At 37.6% G+C, this 16,238-nt stretch overlaps 1 long non-coding RNA gene across 3 annotated transcripts; it reads right to left on the bottom strand.

The window, feature by feature from the left end:
• Nucleotides 1-300: 300 nt before the first annotated feature.
• LOC149912890 (uncharacterized) lies at nucleotides 301-15,198 on the bottom strand. 3 transcript variants are annotated; one of them, XR_016461758.1, is made up of 5 exons: nucleotides 14,555-15,198; nucleotides 9,743-9,889; nucleotides 7,348-7,382; nucleotides 5,584-5,714; nucleotides 301-361 (listed from the first exon to the last, which is right to left on the bottom strand). It is a non-coding gene; the product is annotated as an uncharacterized LOC149912890 (long non-coding RNA). The 3 variants fall into 3 exon arrangements; XR_016461757.1 differs by lacking the exon at nucleotides 301-361 and adding an exon at nucleotides 2,974-3,048; XR_016461756.1 differs by lacking the exon at nucleotides 301-361 and having other exon boundaries at nucleotides 4,510-5,714.
• Between the last annotated feature and the right edge of the window lie 1,040 nt (nucleotides 15,199-16,238).

Raw genomic sequence — 16,238 nt, 5'->3', positions numbered from 1 at the left:
GAGAATTGATGAGATGATACACTGGGACGACAAGGAAGAAGCACTGTGCTGTAGAGTCGCTGCTATACATATTGCAGTGATTCTGAACCCCCAAGCTGCAGTTATGATGCTGATGCTGCAAGATCCATAACTACCCATAAAAAAAGATAAGATGAACTTGCAATTTAATAGCATGACCTCGTTATACAAGTGGGTAGGATGACATAAAACTGCAACGCTAAGTAGAGGGCTCGGTGTAAAAAAGTATTTACCTACCTATCTACGTACCTATTTTAGTTCAATGGTGAACATAGACGCTGGCCTGCTCATTCCCACCAGCATTCTAGACAACTCTCTCAGCATAAGACACAAAGTTGCTTGGCTAGCAAAACAAAACGAAGAAAAAGAAGAATAAATATTTTAACATTTTGTCATTTTAAGAGAACTCCCAACCTTTATTAAAAAAGCAGGTACGGATGTAGTACCTTTTGCACTTCAAAACTGTTGTGAAAGTCTTCACCCTCACAGCTTGGAGCTGCTGATGTTTGATAAACAAAGCCCAACAGTAAATGAAACATAAAACAAGTAGAATATGCATGCTGCTGCTAAATAATGATAGGAATATGTCACTGAACTGGGTTCATAAACTATCAGGAGACACATACACAAAATAAAACATTTTCAATTTTGAATTTCAAGCGTTTTTCATGTATGCTTGCTGGGGCCAGGATGGGTTAAGAGATGACTGCTAAGCATTAGTAGAATGTCTAGCCTTATAGAAGAGAATATCCGGAGTTGAAAGAGACCCATAAGGATCAAGGCCAACTCCTGGATCCAGATACAACCACTCCCCAAAAATGAGGTAGTTCATGAAAATACAGGTCCCTTTCTAGCTATCTCCAATTGTCCAAATGCTTGTCCATCTTCATCTATCTGTTAGCAGAACAAAATAAAAGCAAGCTATAAATTTCAAAGCACATTTAATCCCAGTGATGATCTCTGATATTTAACAGTAGTTTAGCATCAAAGCCTAAGAAAGCTGAATCCAACTGAAAAAATTTGGCATCAGGACTCGATTTCTCTCTCTTCTTACAGAAAAACGCACAGTGAAGATCTATTCTGTTTTGCTTGTTGCAACTTTGTCCTTGTGTTACAGTGATGTGATGTCTTTTGTCTGGGGACATGTGGGAAAACTGCATTTAAAAAACTGTTTCACTGTGATTGATGATAAAATCTCTTTGATTAATCAATCAGTATCAAAGCTTCTGTGACTGATAGGGAGCTGTAAAAAATAAATCATTCTCTCATGAAAGATAGGTGGAGAATCTTTTTTTTTTTTTTCAAGTGGAATACAATTTCTGTTGAATTAATATGTCTCAAAGAACTAAGAACCTGAGTGACTTCACTCTGACATTTAACATACTATGCTGCAACTGCTAAAGAATAAGGTTCTTCTTGCTTGAATGAAAATCACAGCTCAGCAGAGAGTCAGCACATTCCTATGAATCACTCAGCCCCTCTGGTCCTAAATGTTGCCTGTAGCATAGCCCTAGCAATAGTTATCTGCACAGGTATAAACTTTGCATTTCCATGCTCTATGGAGAAGAAAACTGTTAGAAGTAGAGCCAGAATATCAAAATCAGTTTGAATGTAAAGTATATTTGTCCAAACTAAAATGAATCAAGGCCCTTCAGAACAGGTTTATGTGCAGAAGGAAAAAACTCTGCTTAAAGCAGCAAGTACAGTCATGCATGCCATGTTAAATGTCATTTATGGTATAAAGACATATTTAGGTCTATATGCAAGTAAGCTGTTTACATATTGGAGGGAATAACCCCTCTCACACAAGCTTTTATATATAAGCGGCTCATGATTTTCAGAAGTGGTAGCAGAGCTTCATAGAAAACCTGATACAAGAACTTGATTCAGAGTTACTAAATTAGAAGCAGATATGTATGGAACTCCAGAAAAACTTTTCCAGTTCATTAGGCTAAATAGCTCAGTAGATTGAAGCAACTGCCTATGCCCACTCCCTCCCCAGAAGGAGGCTGTGTAGGCTGTCCATGAAGATCTCCAGCAATACAGATAATGTACTATCCCTAGTTATTCTGATCACTGCTATTTTTCTCTCAGATGCCCTGCTCCAACTTAAGATGCAGTTTCTTTCTGTTTATCATGAATTAAAATATTTTTTCCCCTTCCTTCATGGTACCATGCAAGCTTCACTGGCAGTTATTAATCACTGTACAGTACAGTGTTTACAATCTCTTGTGGAGATCCTGAATTCTATGAAGGTGGGTACTCTCCACTGTAATTTTGTGGAAAGTTTATTTATTTATTTTTATTTTTTTTCTTTTCTTCAAAGGACAACTTGGTTTTAGAACTAGCAGTAACTACTTTGTCTGTTACTGTACAGACAACATTTCTGTTTCATGGTGCAGACAGCATGACTGCATGAGCACAGAACCAAAGCTCAGCCAGAACTTACTGAAGATAGACCTCAATACCCCAGTGCAAGGTGTACACTAGTCTTTTGAAAAACTTTCAAATTCAGTTTATGTCTTTTGGTTGTGATCAACTCACCTCAAAAATAAACAAACAAACCCAAATGGAATACTCTGTTTTTGGTTTTAGGAAAAATACTACTCACGTGGAGGAAAATGAATTTAGAATTACTATTTCTCAGCTAAAAGCACAGTCAACTGAGACACTGAGTAACAGAGAGCTGCCTTTTATAAGGAGAGGCAGTGGGAGTACTACATTTTGAGTGACACAGATAAAAAAAAAAAAAAAACCAAGCATGGGTTTGGTTAGAAATGGGTAGGTTTTGTCAGGAGTGCTGTGTCCTTGTCAAGTTTTCCAGAATCAGAACTTTTGAGCCTCAAGGAAGGGTAATGATATAAGCTCTGAGGCTTCAGTGAGTTCAAGATTTCAGCAGAAATAAAGGAAAGTTGTTAAAAGTGAATTTTTTACTTAGATAAATCTCACTTTTTACTGCCTTCAGCCACCCGAATCTCTTACAGGCTCTGGTCCCAGACTCAGTTCAAAACTGAAAGCCATCTGCGCAATCTAAAGGCAAAGAAATAAATCAAATGAATCTAATCACCTAAATAGCAACTTATCAGAGAAGGGCCATGATAAGAATCACAGACACCTGACAAATGTGACACGGAGTTCAGACATCAAACTGAGCTACTACCAGCTACTACTCGGGCCTAAACAAACTGCACTAAAGAGCTTCCAAGTAGTACCTTGGAAAAGTCCCAGATGCTGTGAAATCAGCTAATCTCATTAAATTCCTATCTTTTGGAGCAGTGCCTAATTTGTTTTCACAAGGTTTCAGATGTCTTCAAACCATTATCAAGAAAAGCCATGTGGTTATTTTCTTTTGTGCTTGTTCTTTTTTGCTCCACCATCATATTGCTACATGTATTCAGAAAGATGTGTGAACTGGATTTAGTCTGGTTGCACCCTATTTCCTCCAAAGTTGAGAACTGTTGTGGAAAATAACCTGACTGGTGGCCATTTCTATTTCTCTTCAAAGCATGACTGCTGATCTCTGTTAGAAAGAGATGATTAAGAACTTCTGTGGTGCCTGCAACAAACTTGACTGGGTCATCATTCTAGTTTACTATTTAAAAGCCAACAATATTACTGGTACTGTGCAGAACAGAAAAATAAAGAGTTTGCACTGGAGAGCTTATAAGCTAAAGCTACAAAGCACAAATAAGCACTTATTTTACACAAAAGGAAAAGAACATCAAAGGCCCCTTGTGCCAAAAAGCTTGACAACTTCATGCTAAAGCTTACCCCACAAACAAGGGCTCATGGCCCTTAGGTTATAGGCACCCACAGAATCACTGCCCTAGCAAGGCTAGGGCACATATTTAGAATGGGCCATTAGTTTAAAAGACAGCAGAGATTATACATGGTTTTACTACTATGTTTTACAAGTGGTGACACTGAAATGAAAAAATAGGGTACTAAAAAGTAAACACAGCTCTGCCTAATAAGTGCAGCTGTTCTCTACTCCTTTTTGTTTATATTTACTGCATATGATAAATTATTTGGGAACAAGACATATGGAATTCATGACATTTAAAGATACCATTTTAGGGACAAAATGCCACTGTCCATAGCTCTGCATCTAGCTATAGTCTGTCGTATTAATATTACAACAGTGCTCATCACAAACATGCACGGATTTCCCTTATGAAAGCATTTGTCCAAATAGAACAAATGTTCTTCTCTCCTCCTTACTTAAAAAAAATCTATTGAAAAGGACCAAATGAATCCCATCTCCACATCAAGTTGGAAGAAATCCTGTAAATATGATTTGTAATACTCTAAATACTATAGAGAAATCACTCAGTCTTTAATACAGTATTCTGTAGAGAATTTGTAGAGAAATTAGCACACAGAGATGAATCTTTATTGGGGATGGTTGCTAGTAAGTCCTGTGTATAGAATTTATAAAGGCTTCTGTCACAGCAGCAAGACACAATATGAACACTAGATGTAATTTATATCCCCATTTAGGCTTTGTGTATTCCAGCAGAATTATATGAACAGCATTCTAATCTCATTTCTATATGACAGCTATCTTTTAATAACTGGACACTCAAGCTCAAGCTTTTCCCACTGAAATATTTAAAAGGGAGTTTTTACATATCAGCTGGATACAGCCCCACAATTTATAATATTAAATTACAATAGAACAAAGGAAACAAAAACTGAGATATGTACTGTAGCAATCAGTTCTACACAAGTTTCTGTCTTTAGCGCAGAAAAAAGATTACTTCACATGTGATAGTACAGAACACTTAGTGAGCCTATAGCACTAAGGAAGCCTATAGCTGCAGTTCCTTTCCATTGCATGTAAATGGTACTCTGTAGTCATCTTTCTAAAGAATGCATCACACAGGAATTTGTGAAATACGTAATGTCACAAACATGAAACCTCCTCGCACTACATTAGTCATTGTTGAGGTCTGCACACATTATGAACCTAAAATATGCAAATTATTGATTAGCTACTGACATGCCTTTAAAGCCCAAAGCATTAACTTGCCTATCGCTCTGAGGACAGAACTAAGTGCAAGGGGGTGTAATAAGGCAATTATGAGCTGAGAAAGCATTTGTTGATAAGAACACCACAATAACGAGTGTGAATTTTGTTTATACACAGCAGTTAAATGTACACAAACAAATTTCTGAGACATCTGTATTTCTCATTCAAATCTAGTCACTTCTGCTGTTCCCACTCATCAGCTCCCTTCACACTGCTTTGATTGTTTTGAATTTGTGAATGTCTAAAATACCCTCACTGATTAAAAACTGGCATGTAATCAATCAAAGAAACAGTGCTTTGAAGAAAGGACTGCTCAGATAGCTGTGGGTGCCTGTCTATATTGTCTACAGCTGTAGTATTGCCTGCAGCCTGAAGCTGCCCACACACTCACAGGAACGTGCAACCAGCAGCTCTATACACAGAAGAAATTGTATACAGAGAAGAAAATAAGGATGCCTAAAGAACACTACCAGAGTAAAATCCTGTCTTTGTCCATCTTCCCAAAATCAAGAAAAAACCTCACGTGACGTTACCTTCCCCAAAAGCCACGAGTGGCACAATTTCATCATGGCTCATGACAGCTGTAACGAAGTTCCAGTAGCACTGAACCAACTGCAGCTGCCAACAACAGGGTGCTCCTTCATCCACAAAACAGTCGGTTACTCTGAGGATAAAGAGAGTGATTACACACATGGTACCACATGGAGTGTTGCTAAATTGGTGTCTGCTACCCCATATTATTTCCTGTTTCTGTTCCCTGGAGCACTAATACAAAGACGCTTTCAGAGACAGCAACAAAATGCAGCAAAAATCACAGGTATCACAGGCTTTTCTGTGAAAAGAAGGAATGGAAAATGAATGGGGCTTCACTGTCAGCAGACACTGAGAGTGGCACAACAAATAACAACCAGCCATTTTTAGGGCAGAACAAGGCTAAGAAGTAAGGGCTCTTTTTGATGCTATTTCTTAATGCAGTTTGAGCTTCCTGTTGAGTCAGTTGCATCACAGTCTGTTTAATCATGTTTTACCAAAGGGTGGTTACACTTTATAAGTTCCCTTTGTAAGTACTGTGTATATGTCATTGATATTTACTTGCAGATCCTTTCAGTATCTACTTTTGGTGGAGAAAACTTATAATAGGAACTAAAAATAGCTCTCTGCACATGGAGACTGCAGAAAACAAAGGTCTAACAAAAAAATCCCCCAAATTAGAATACTAAAACAGTGATGTCAAACATCACATGAAATTGTATAGTCTAATTAGTCTAATAAGTAGTCTAATAAAAGTCTAATTATTATCTTAATTTGAAAAGACATTAATTTCATGATTACATATTTTAAAACTGTTAGTAAGACTATCTGTCCTTGGAAGCATGAATAGAATGTAAGTTGGTTGCTCTGAAAGTAACGCTATTTATTTCCATGGAAACTACAACAGATACAAAGAGCACAGTAACACCGTTTGATAAAGCAAATTCTCAGCTACAAAAAATTATTTTTCAACATAGTGACCACCATTAGCTATGCATTTTCCCCAGCAATGAAAGAGAGCCTGCAGGTTGCGCTCTTAAAAAGATGTACCAGCAGACATGACCCACTGTCACTGCCACCACTGCTGAAACGTACAACCATCTCACTGTGCTCACATCCACTGGTTGGTCTCCATCAAAATTCAGCAAGTGTCAATGAACGTGAAAGGAAGTGAATGTGAATGTCATTTTTTCTGCATGGAGAAATTCTATATCACACCTTTGCTCCATACGCACTTCTGTGTTAGATGCCATTTTTTTCCACACTGCCCAGTTCTTCATCCATCAATTTTCCTCACATCCCTGGGACAGATCTCATCAGGACCTATGGACTTGTGCACATTCAGATGATCTCAAACTTAATCTTCTCCTGCAGAGGGAAGTTCTTTATTCTCCCACTTCCTGCCTCTGGATTCTGTGAACAGGGCAGTAAGGCCAGAGCCCTTACTAGTAAAGAGCAAATGCTGCCAGTTCTAGACATGGAACTACCAGCAGTGGATCAGCCTGCATGCCTGAAACCATTGTACTTTGTCTGATACTGTCAGTTAATAGTTAACAATTACCAATCATCAGTTAACAATCGTAAAAATAAGGACAACCAGTAGCTTGATTTGCTTCACTGAAACTAACAAAGGAACAAACAAACATTAATACAAATGATCACTGTAGCTGCTTCTAGTTTTGATTTTAAGACAACCAACACATTTTTGTTTTAATATTACTTCAGCATAGTTTCACACAACCTTCACCACCTTCCATTTATCTTACCCGCTCTGAATGCATTGCAGAACTCCGCCGCCATCCTACAAAGCATGAAACAAGAAAAAGATGTTAAGTGCATGTGGCAGAGGGGTTGGATATTCATGATCCTTGAGGTCCCTTCCAACGCTGGCCATTCTGTGATTCTGTGATCTAAAAAAGTCTCTAAGATAAAGTTGTATAGAGACTTTCTCTATAGACAAATGAGACAGATACATCTCCTGAGGCCCTGTTGCCTGGGTTGAATAATATGCTCTGACCTGGTTTTTCAGACTATGTTTCCTAGAAGTAAGAGTTGTTTCTTGATAAGAACTCCCATGCGTTTTAGTATAATACTTGTTTTTTTTTTTTTTCAGGATGAGAAATGTGAGACTTTTATTCAGCTTTTTTCTTTTTTTTTTTTTAATTTTCTCAAAGCATTATGACAGGGATACAAAAGTCTAAAGCTTTACAAAAAGTTCCAAAATCAGATACTGTTAACTCAGACTTTTGTTGTTATACTTGTTTTTGGCTATGAAACACAAGGTATGGATTAAAACTGTTACCTGCAGCAGATGACTGAGGAAAAAAAAAAACAATTTTTTAAAAGAATTTTTACTGTTTTTTTTTCCCCACTGCCACATTCTTTGTGGCCTATCAAAAATGTTACATTTCACTTTCAAAAATAAACTGGATATTCACTGCAAGTGTAACAGAAAGTGAGGCTACAAGAAATTTTATTTGATTACCTAACCTTGAACCCTACCTGACTGAATGAGTCACTGCTGCCTTTTACTCATCTCTCACTCTCTCATAACACAAGTACAGCTATCAGGATACTGTATGAGAAGCTATCTTCTGGCTGTTCATTTCAACATTCTTTTTTTCCCCCCCAAGAGGTGCAGAATGTCATATTTAAATCTAAACATACACAAGATGCCAGAAATGCACCTTTTTTTCCCCAGCCTCTTGAATGCAGGAAGCAATCACAGTTTTTATTTAAAGTGGCTCATGCTTTCAATTCACCCTTTACATTTCTTTTAGAACAGAATTTTAAAGGGTCTTTTTAGACTTAGTTCTGTGTTCAGCTAGTGAAAAATCAAAGAAGCCCTTAAAGTTAGAAATCTATTCATCCAATTTTCAGAACTAGCTTGTATATAAGCATTTCCTGAAAAAAGAGATTCCTACTGCTTCATTTAACTAATTTATCTTTTTTCCAAAACTGAAATGTAATCCAGACTTCACCAGGAATGTGGTACATAGGAGTGTTAAACAGTGTTAGGATGCTCTTTCACTTGGTCCTTACAAAAGGAAAATGGATGGAACAAGACAATGTTCAACCCAGATTTTTCCTTCCTATCCATTTTTCTTCCTTTGTCTTCCAAATACATATTTCTACAATGGCTCTGAGATCCCCATCCTCTTCCCCCTTCTTCCTTCCCCTCCCCTCCCCCCGCAAAAAAAAAGCTTATATATAATTAAAGGAGGCAGGGAAATATACAGTCATTCCTCTGTATTTCAAATTGCATGATAATAGAAGAGACACATATGGACAGTGCACAAGTGAAAGATGAGATTGCTAGTATTCTTGATCCTTTAACAAAGAAGCAGCAACAAAGTTGTCACGGTATTTTTAGAAAAGCAGGACTAACAGACATGGAATTATGCCTGTTCTCCACTGGATAATTTCCAAAAGGAACTGGTCATAGAATCTACAGAAAACAACACGTTAAGACTAGCATTTTGGGATTCAAACCTCTTTGTCTCTCATATATCTATACCTGAAGTAACCATTTACTGACTTTTTACTTTTGTTTCTTCAAGCAAGAACAAGGAAGAAAGACAAAAAAAAAAAAAAACAAACAGAATATGTATCTCAAATCAACATGCCTGCAATTACTCCAACATGTTTATCAGATGGACAGGATAATGAGTTGCAATTACTTCCATAACCATTGCTTATTGTGCCAAATAAAAAAAAAAAGATGCATTTGCAACATAAAGATTCTTAACAGCAAGACTGAACCAACTTACATAGTTGCTTTGCATGTGAAATTAATTGATTCCAGAAAAACAGATGTCACCTAGTTGTTTTTTGCCAGCCACCTCTGCTTGCTGCTACTTTGCTTCTGGGTTTTGTTGGACAAATTCTGGTCACAATAGCTCATTCCATTATATTTAAGGATGAAGATCATTCATAAAATGGCACTGACATCAATATGAGATGGGAAAAAAATCTGACCATAAATGATATAGATTAAATCCTAATACATTACTTCTACAAGGAAAATCTTTTAGTAGTTTTCACTTTTCTTCAGGGCTCCAAAGTGCTTCCTTTTAATGATAATTTGGTGAGAAATGGCTATGCCATTAATCTCCTGGTTAATACAAAAACCACATACATTTTACAAATCAGAGTTCATACCTGTAAGTTATTCAAGCTAAGAATTCAGGTCTTAAGTTTACACTTCAGTTTACATAAACATGGAAACTCTGAACTTCAGAAGAGCGAACTTCTGGCTGTTTCATGAATTACTGGATGAGATCCTCTTGCAAGATGTTGTCCTGATAGCTGTAGTGGGAGTGACAAGACAAAGAGAAATATTTTTAAACTTAAAGAGATTTAGATTAGCTTCTAGGAGAAAATCTTTCACTCAGAGGATGGTGAGGCATTGACACAAGTTGCCCAGAGATGCTACCCAGTGGATGTCCCATCCCTAGAGGGAATCCCATCAAGGCCAGGCCAGATGGGGCCCTGGGCAGCCTGATGTAGTGCTTGATTTAGTTGGCAACCTTGCCCACAGCAGATGATCCCAAACCATTTATGATGTGTAATTCTATGATTCTACGAAAAGACAGTGATCTTAGTAATTTTGACTTAAGTGTAAATTCAAAAGAAAGATTTCTATTTAGAGTATAATTTCAGGTAAACAATGAGATTCTGATCTCAGCTGCTTAAAGGAACCCAAACCATCAGGTGAAATGGCAATGAAATTGCAGGCTCTCCATACAGTGGAATTCCATAATAGCAGGTATCAGTTTCATGGCATAAAAGTTACACATTCTATAATGAATGTCAGTGTTGTTTAATTATTCCCAATTGTCTGCGGAAATAAATGAAGAGCTATGCTCTTTATGAGTAATTCCCTTCTCACAAAGTAGCCTTCAGTGGAGTTTGCTCTCTAGCTGCATTTGTTGTACTCAATACTGATGTTAATTTAAAAAGCAAGTCCTCACAGATTTCTGAATAGCACTCTAATACTAGCAACTTTGGCAAGATAAAAGCAACACTTTCATCATTTTAAACAGATGGATTGTTCTTTATAAGCAGAAAGCTTGTTTGAAAGTATGGCTGCCTTATGTGAAAAAAAAGAGATCCATCCAGTGCTGTTATTTTTGTGACCTGCAGAAAACTGACCTTCAAAGACATAGAATTTAGATACACTGTGCTGACTGAAATTCTTTGGAAAGTGTGTCCAACTTTAGCTTATATCTGGAAGATTTGTCTATTACTTCTTTCAGTTTCATACTGTTTTTTTCTCTTCTAAATATAATTCAGAATGCCTTATCTTTCCTTCTCTCCCTCCCCAACCCCCAAACATAAACATAAATTGCCTGAATATGCACAAACAGAATAAAGAGATCTTGAGAACCAGCATGCATTATACTGATGCTTGAGTTGATATGGATATACTTCATTATCTTTGAACCACCTGGAGATAGATGTGTTTGATTTTCTTTGTTTTACATGCAAAAGAGAAAACCTATTACTTTCAGCTTAAAGAGACTGCCACAATAGACAATCCCACTCTTAAGGCTGTTTCTTGCCAATATCAGTATCGTCAATCATATTTGACAATCAGGTGTAAAAAAAATAATTAGGCCTTGATCTCACAGTGTTTTATCAATATGAAGGTTTCAGGCTCAAAAGCACAGCAAATAATATCATAATTTGGGAATTGGTTATATAGGTTTTTGAATTGCATCTCCTTAGCAATCACAACTTTAGCAATATCACTAAGGGTACAAAAGCTGCAAGTAAGAGAATTGAAAGATAAAACAAAAGGTAATTATTTACATTACAACCAACTCCCCTTCCCACCTTCCCCTCATGCTTTTTCTTAAAAAAACCTTTGTTCCTACATTGGTATAATCCTATGGCCTGATTATGACATTATGACATACAGGAAAAAGACAGTCTTACAGATGAAACTCTACATATCTCATGCAGCAACAGCTTAGAAGAGATGGTATTCTGATACTTGCCACCATAAAAGTTTTCCACTCTCTCAACCTCTGTGCTACACAGAAGTATTATTTCCAAGTTAGCATGTGCGCTGAACAAATGATGTAACAGGACATCTGTTTCAGATATAAATTCTGTCAGATCAGTGCAAATTGAAATAGACTTGTGCACCCTCAACACGTTTGCTAATACGACACTGGGAGGAGTGGCTGACACACCAGAAGACTGTATTGCCATTCAGCAAGACTGGTCAGGCTGGAGAGCTGGACTGAGAGGAATCTTTCACAAAGCATAGAAACCTACACCTGGGGAAGAATCATCAGACATATCAGTACAGATTAGGGGCTGACCTGCCTGAAAGGATGTCAGCAGAGAAAGTACCTGGGTGTTCTGGCAGACAACAGATTGACTATGAGCTGGCAGTGTGCCCTTCTGGCCATTAAGTCCAGTGGTATCCCTGGGGCGCATTAAGAGAGGTTGAGGGACATAATCTCTCTCTCTACTCTGCCCTGGTTAGACCATATCTGGAGTACTGTGTCTATTTCTGGGCTCCTCTGTTCACAAGACAGGGAACTGCTGGGGAGAGTCCAGTGGAGAGCCACAAAAATGACTGGGGACTTTGTACATCTCTCTTATGAGGAATGGCTGAGAGCTGGGGCTGTTCAGCCAGGAGGTGAGAAGACCAAGAGGAGATTTTATCAATGCTTATAAATACATAAAAGGTGGGAGTCAAGCGGATGGTGCCAGGCTCTTTTGAGTAGTTCCCAGTGATGGAACAAGGGGCAATATACACAAACTGTACCACAGAAAGTTCAAACATGAGAAACTTCTTTTCTTTGAGGGACAGAACACTGGAACAGGCTGCTCAGAGAATTTGTGGAGTCTCCTTCTTAAAGGACATCCAAAACCTGCTTTTCCTGTCTAACCTACTGCAGGGAACCTGGAGAGGAGTTGACCAGGATGATCTCCAGAGATCCCTTCCAACCCCTACAATTCTGTGATCTGTTTATGACAATCAGTAGCAAATGCTGGAAAAATGCAGCATTTTTTACCTTTCCTCAAATGTGTTCACCCTGAAGCACAACCAGCATTGCTCAAGGCTCAGCTCTGGACTAGGCAGCAGATTGCTTTTGGAGGAGCTGGAACTGCCTCTTATCTGACATGAGACTCTTCTCATAATGTCCACTAGTCCTCACACCCACCAAAAAACCAAACAAACAAAATCATGTCCCATAAACTTAACACAGTGGTCTAACGTCATGTAAAACTGAAGCATCTTGTAGGCTTAGTTAATAGCCAACAGAAAGAAAAAAGTACTCTAAAACGTTATTTGTGTGGCCTGTTTTAGACACCTGCATCACAGTGAGATGAACCGTGTTCAAAAGGATCAAATTGACCATAAATGGAGCATATGTAATTGGATGTAAGAACATGTGATGCAAATGCAAGATGAATTTCACTTGATGATTCAGGAAATCATACGATCATAGAACATACCAGTTGGAAGAGAACCATATGGGTCATCAAGTCCCACTCCTGCCTACACACAGGATACCCCCAAAATCAGACCATGTCTGAGAGCATTGTCCAGACACTCCTTAACTCCAGCAAGCTCAGTGTTGTGAACACTTCCCTGAGGAGGATGTTTTAGTGCTTGACCACCTTCCTGATGTAGAGCCTTCCCCTGACATCCAGCCTGAACCTCTGATAAAATAAACAGTACTTGACAGTTGTTCATGCCGTCAATACAAAATTTAGCTCAAGACAACAGGTTTTAAAATATATTTTCTATATTTGTGCTGGAAAGAAGGAAAAAACTGCTTTAATTTTAAAAAATAATAGTTTATATAGTAGTTGTTTGCCAACAGAGCAAAAACTTCACTGAACTTCACTGAAAACATTGCTGACAATTACTTTTCTTCCTGAACTCTCACTTACAGATACATTTTCCACACTCTGACTTCACACGGCCCTTTGTAGCAGGAATTACATACCATTAATATTAGTAAATACAATAAATTTACTTAACTCATTCATTATTTTAGCTGTCCCATCTTGCTCAGATTTTAAGAGTCTAATTTCAAATTCAATTTTCTTATCACCTTTTTTTTTCCTTGTGGCTTTTCCTCTTTCCCTTTTCTTGAGACCTCAACTATTATCTATAATTAGGTTGCATATTTTTCTCTCATAATCCTTGGTTATCAAATCTGATGAGTCAACTGCCTGAATTTCAGTTTGTTATTTCTATTCAATTCACAGTTTCCAAGGCTAATCTGTTGAGTTTCACTCCAAACAAAAATCCAGAGCTTAACTAGATATCAATAAGCTTTGTCATTTAGAGCGGTACACCACACCCACATAATATGGAATTCTGTTTTCATCTATCTACATAAGCAGAATCTCATATGCACATGTAGCACACATACACAGATGCCTTCAATCCTCTGCCTGTATCTATGAATCTTACCAGTCCATTTATGTTATACTGTAAGCCTAACAATTCAGAAAGCCAAGCTGAATGTGAGCTCATAGCACGGTTTTTATTATTTTACTCAGCATGTAACAAATAACACGTTCTCTTCTCTCTCCATTAATACATGAGCAGCTCACAGCTCAGCTCCATTAGTCTTTTCCACAATGTCTTCAAAGGCTTCTTTTTTCCTACAGCAACAGCTACTCCAAAAGTAATGCCACCTATTTTATGCTATTGGTCCACAACACCAGCAGCAGTAGAGGTTGAACCTTGCCACCAATATCCTGTTACATTTTGTCAGTGTGTGACACAAGGCAGCAGAGGGGCAATCGGACAGAACGGTATCTGACATGGAAGCGCGGATGAAACAGAAGTGGAACTAAATTCTTCTCTGTAGAAAAATGATACTGTACAGTTGATGAATATAAAGATGTTATAATTATGAAATAAACAAGAGAGTTTAGCAAAGCAGATTATAATAACAAAAAGAAAAAAAAGAAAATATACAGAAAGCTTACTTGCATCCTAGGTTTGCTACAAAACTCCAGAGGATGGATCTCCAGAAGAGATCCATTCCCACTGGTACTCAGTTCTTAAATGAGTCTAGGTGAATTGCCTTCACCTGTGCTCCTGTGGCTGACTCATTGCTCACCTCAGGTGATCAATCAGAGGTTCAGGCTGTGATTCAGCAATTCCCATACAGGTACCCACTGACATTCATCATCACTTGCTGAATGTTTATAGAGACCAATTAGTAGATGTGAGCACTGTGAGGCAGCAGGTGGTGCATTTCAGCATTGGTGACAGGGGGGCAGCTCTGATAGTGCAGATTTTTACAAGTGTAAGCATGCTCTGCCGATGAAAATGCAGAACTAATGGTGGTGACTATGTTGAAAAATAATGTTTTGTAGCTGAGAATTTTCTCTATCAAATTGCATGGTAATGCTGTTTGTATCTGTTGTACTTTCCATTGAAATAAATGGGAGGATTACTTTTGGAACAATCTAAAGTTGGAATCTTATTTATATATCAATTTTACTCATGGCAGCACATTGATAGGATGAAATGGTCCTGTCAAACAGAGATTCTGCTCTTTGAAGGCTTTAATGTTGCTGTTCATATCAAATAAATGCAATTAGTGTTACTTATTCTTACCTCTCTAGTAATTATTTCATTAAAGTAGTACTTATGCTGTCAAGTGTCAGGAAAATCTGCTGACAGAAACTAGATATACCTATGTGGTGGTAATATACTATGCCCACTGATGATTGTGAAAAGAAAATTAGCAGTAACAGCAATTTAATGTGTATTTTATACAACTTTTCAGTGCACTAAACTAATAAAAAGTAAAGGAAAGTAAAAGGAAGCAGCAACTCAGATGACAAGACTACATCAATTAAGCAAAGATTAGCAAGCCAGCTGAGCAGCAAATATCCTGTGGGTACTTCACGTTAATCCATCCCCTACTCAGAATGTTCCAAAATGTAGGCTTGCATGGTTCCCAAAATGTTTGTTCTTCCAAGGATAACAACATCTAGGATGCTCCATTTCTCAGTACTATCGAAAGTCAAAGAACTATGATAAATTAAATGCAATGCCTAAGCGAGGCTGGCAATACTGAAAGTAAATTATCTTGTCATTTATTAACTAATCATATTATCTCTTTCAGTCTTTTTCAGCTAGGAAGCATGTTCCTCTTCAAAGTTATCAATTTTTCTCTTCCTTCTTCCTTTGCACTATTCTTTTATGTGCATTGCTCTTCTTTCCCTGATTTTATATTTGTTTTTCTTCTGTAGTTCTTCAGTTGCTAATATTTCCAAAAACTCACATCACCTTATTCTGTCCATTGAAATGTAATCAGTGATGCAAACAATGCTAGTATCTTACATGCCATCACAGAAGTCTGGAAGCAAGATCTACAACTTCTCTGATGAGACTGGTTATCTTTTCCAGGTAAGACTTCCCTTCAGGCTAAGTCACGAAAAAAACATACATATTAGATAACATTTATCTCCCTTCAGAAAACTCAGAATCTGTCAGCTAGAAACTTTCTTAATACACATTTAGATTCTTAAAATGTGGTGACTACATGAACACATTAAAACTGCTCAAGTGGGCCTTGCATGTTGAAAGATGACATCACCAAACCATACTATTTTTAAGGCACTTATCATCCCAGATTTAAAGTTGTATGCCATCCTG

The sequence above is a fragment of the Phasianus colchicus genome, chromosome Z (assembly GCF_987193195.1).
Source record: "Phasianus colchicus chromosome Z, bPhaCol1.hap1.1, whole genome shotgun sequence".
NCBI lineage: Eukaryota > Metazoa > Chordata > Aves > Galliformes > Phasianidae > Phasianus > Phasianus colchicus.
The sequence above is the reverse complement of the archived record's forward strand: the minus strand, read 5'-3'. Positions and strand labels throughout refer to the sequence as shown.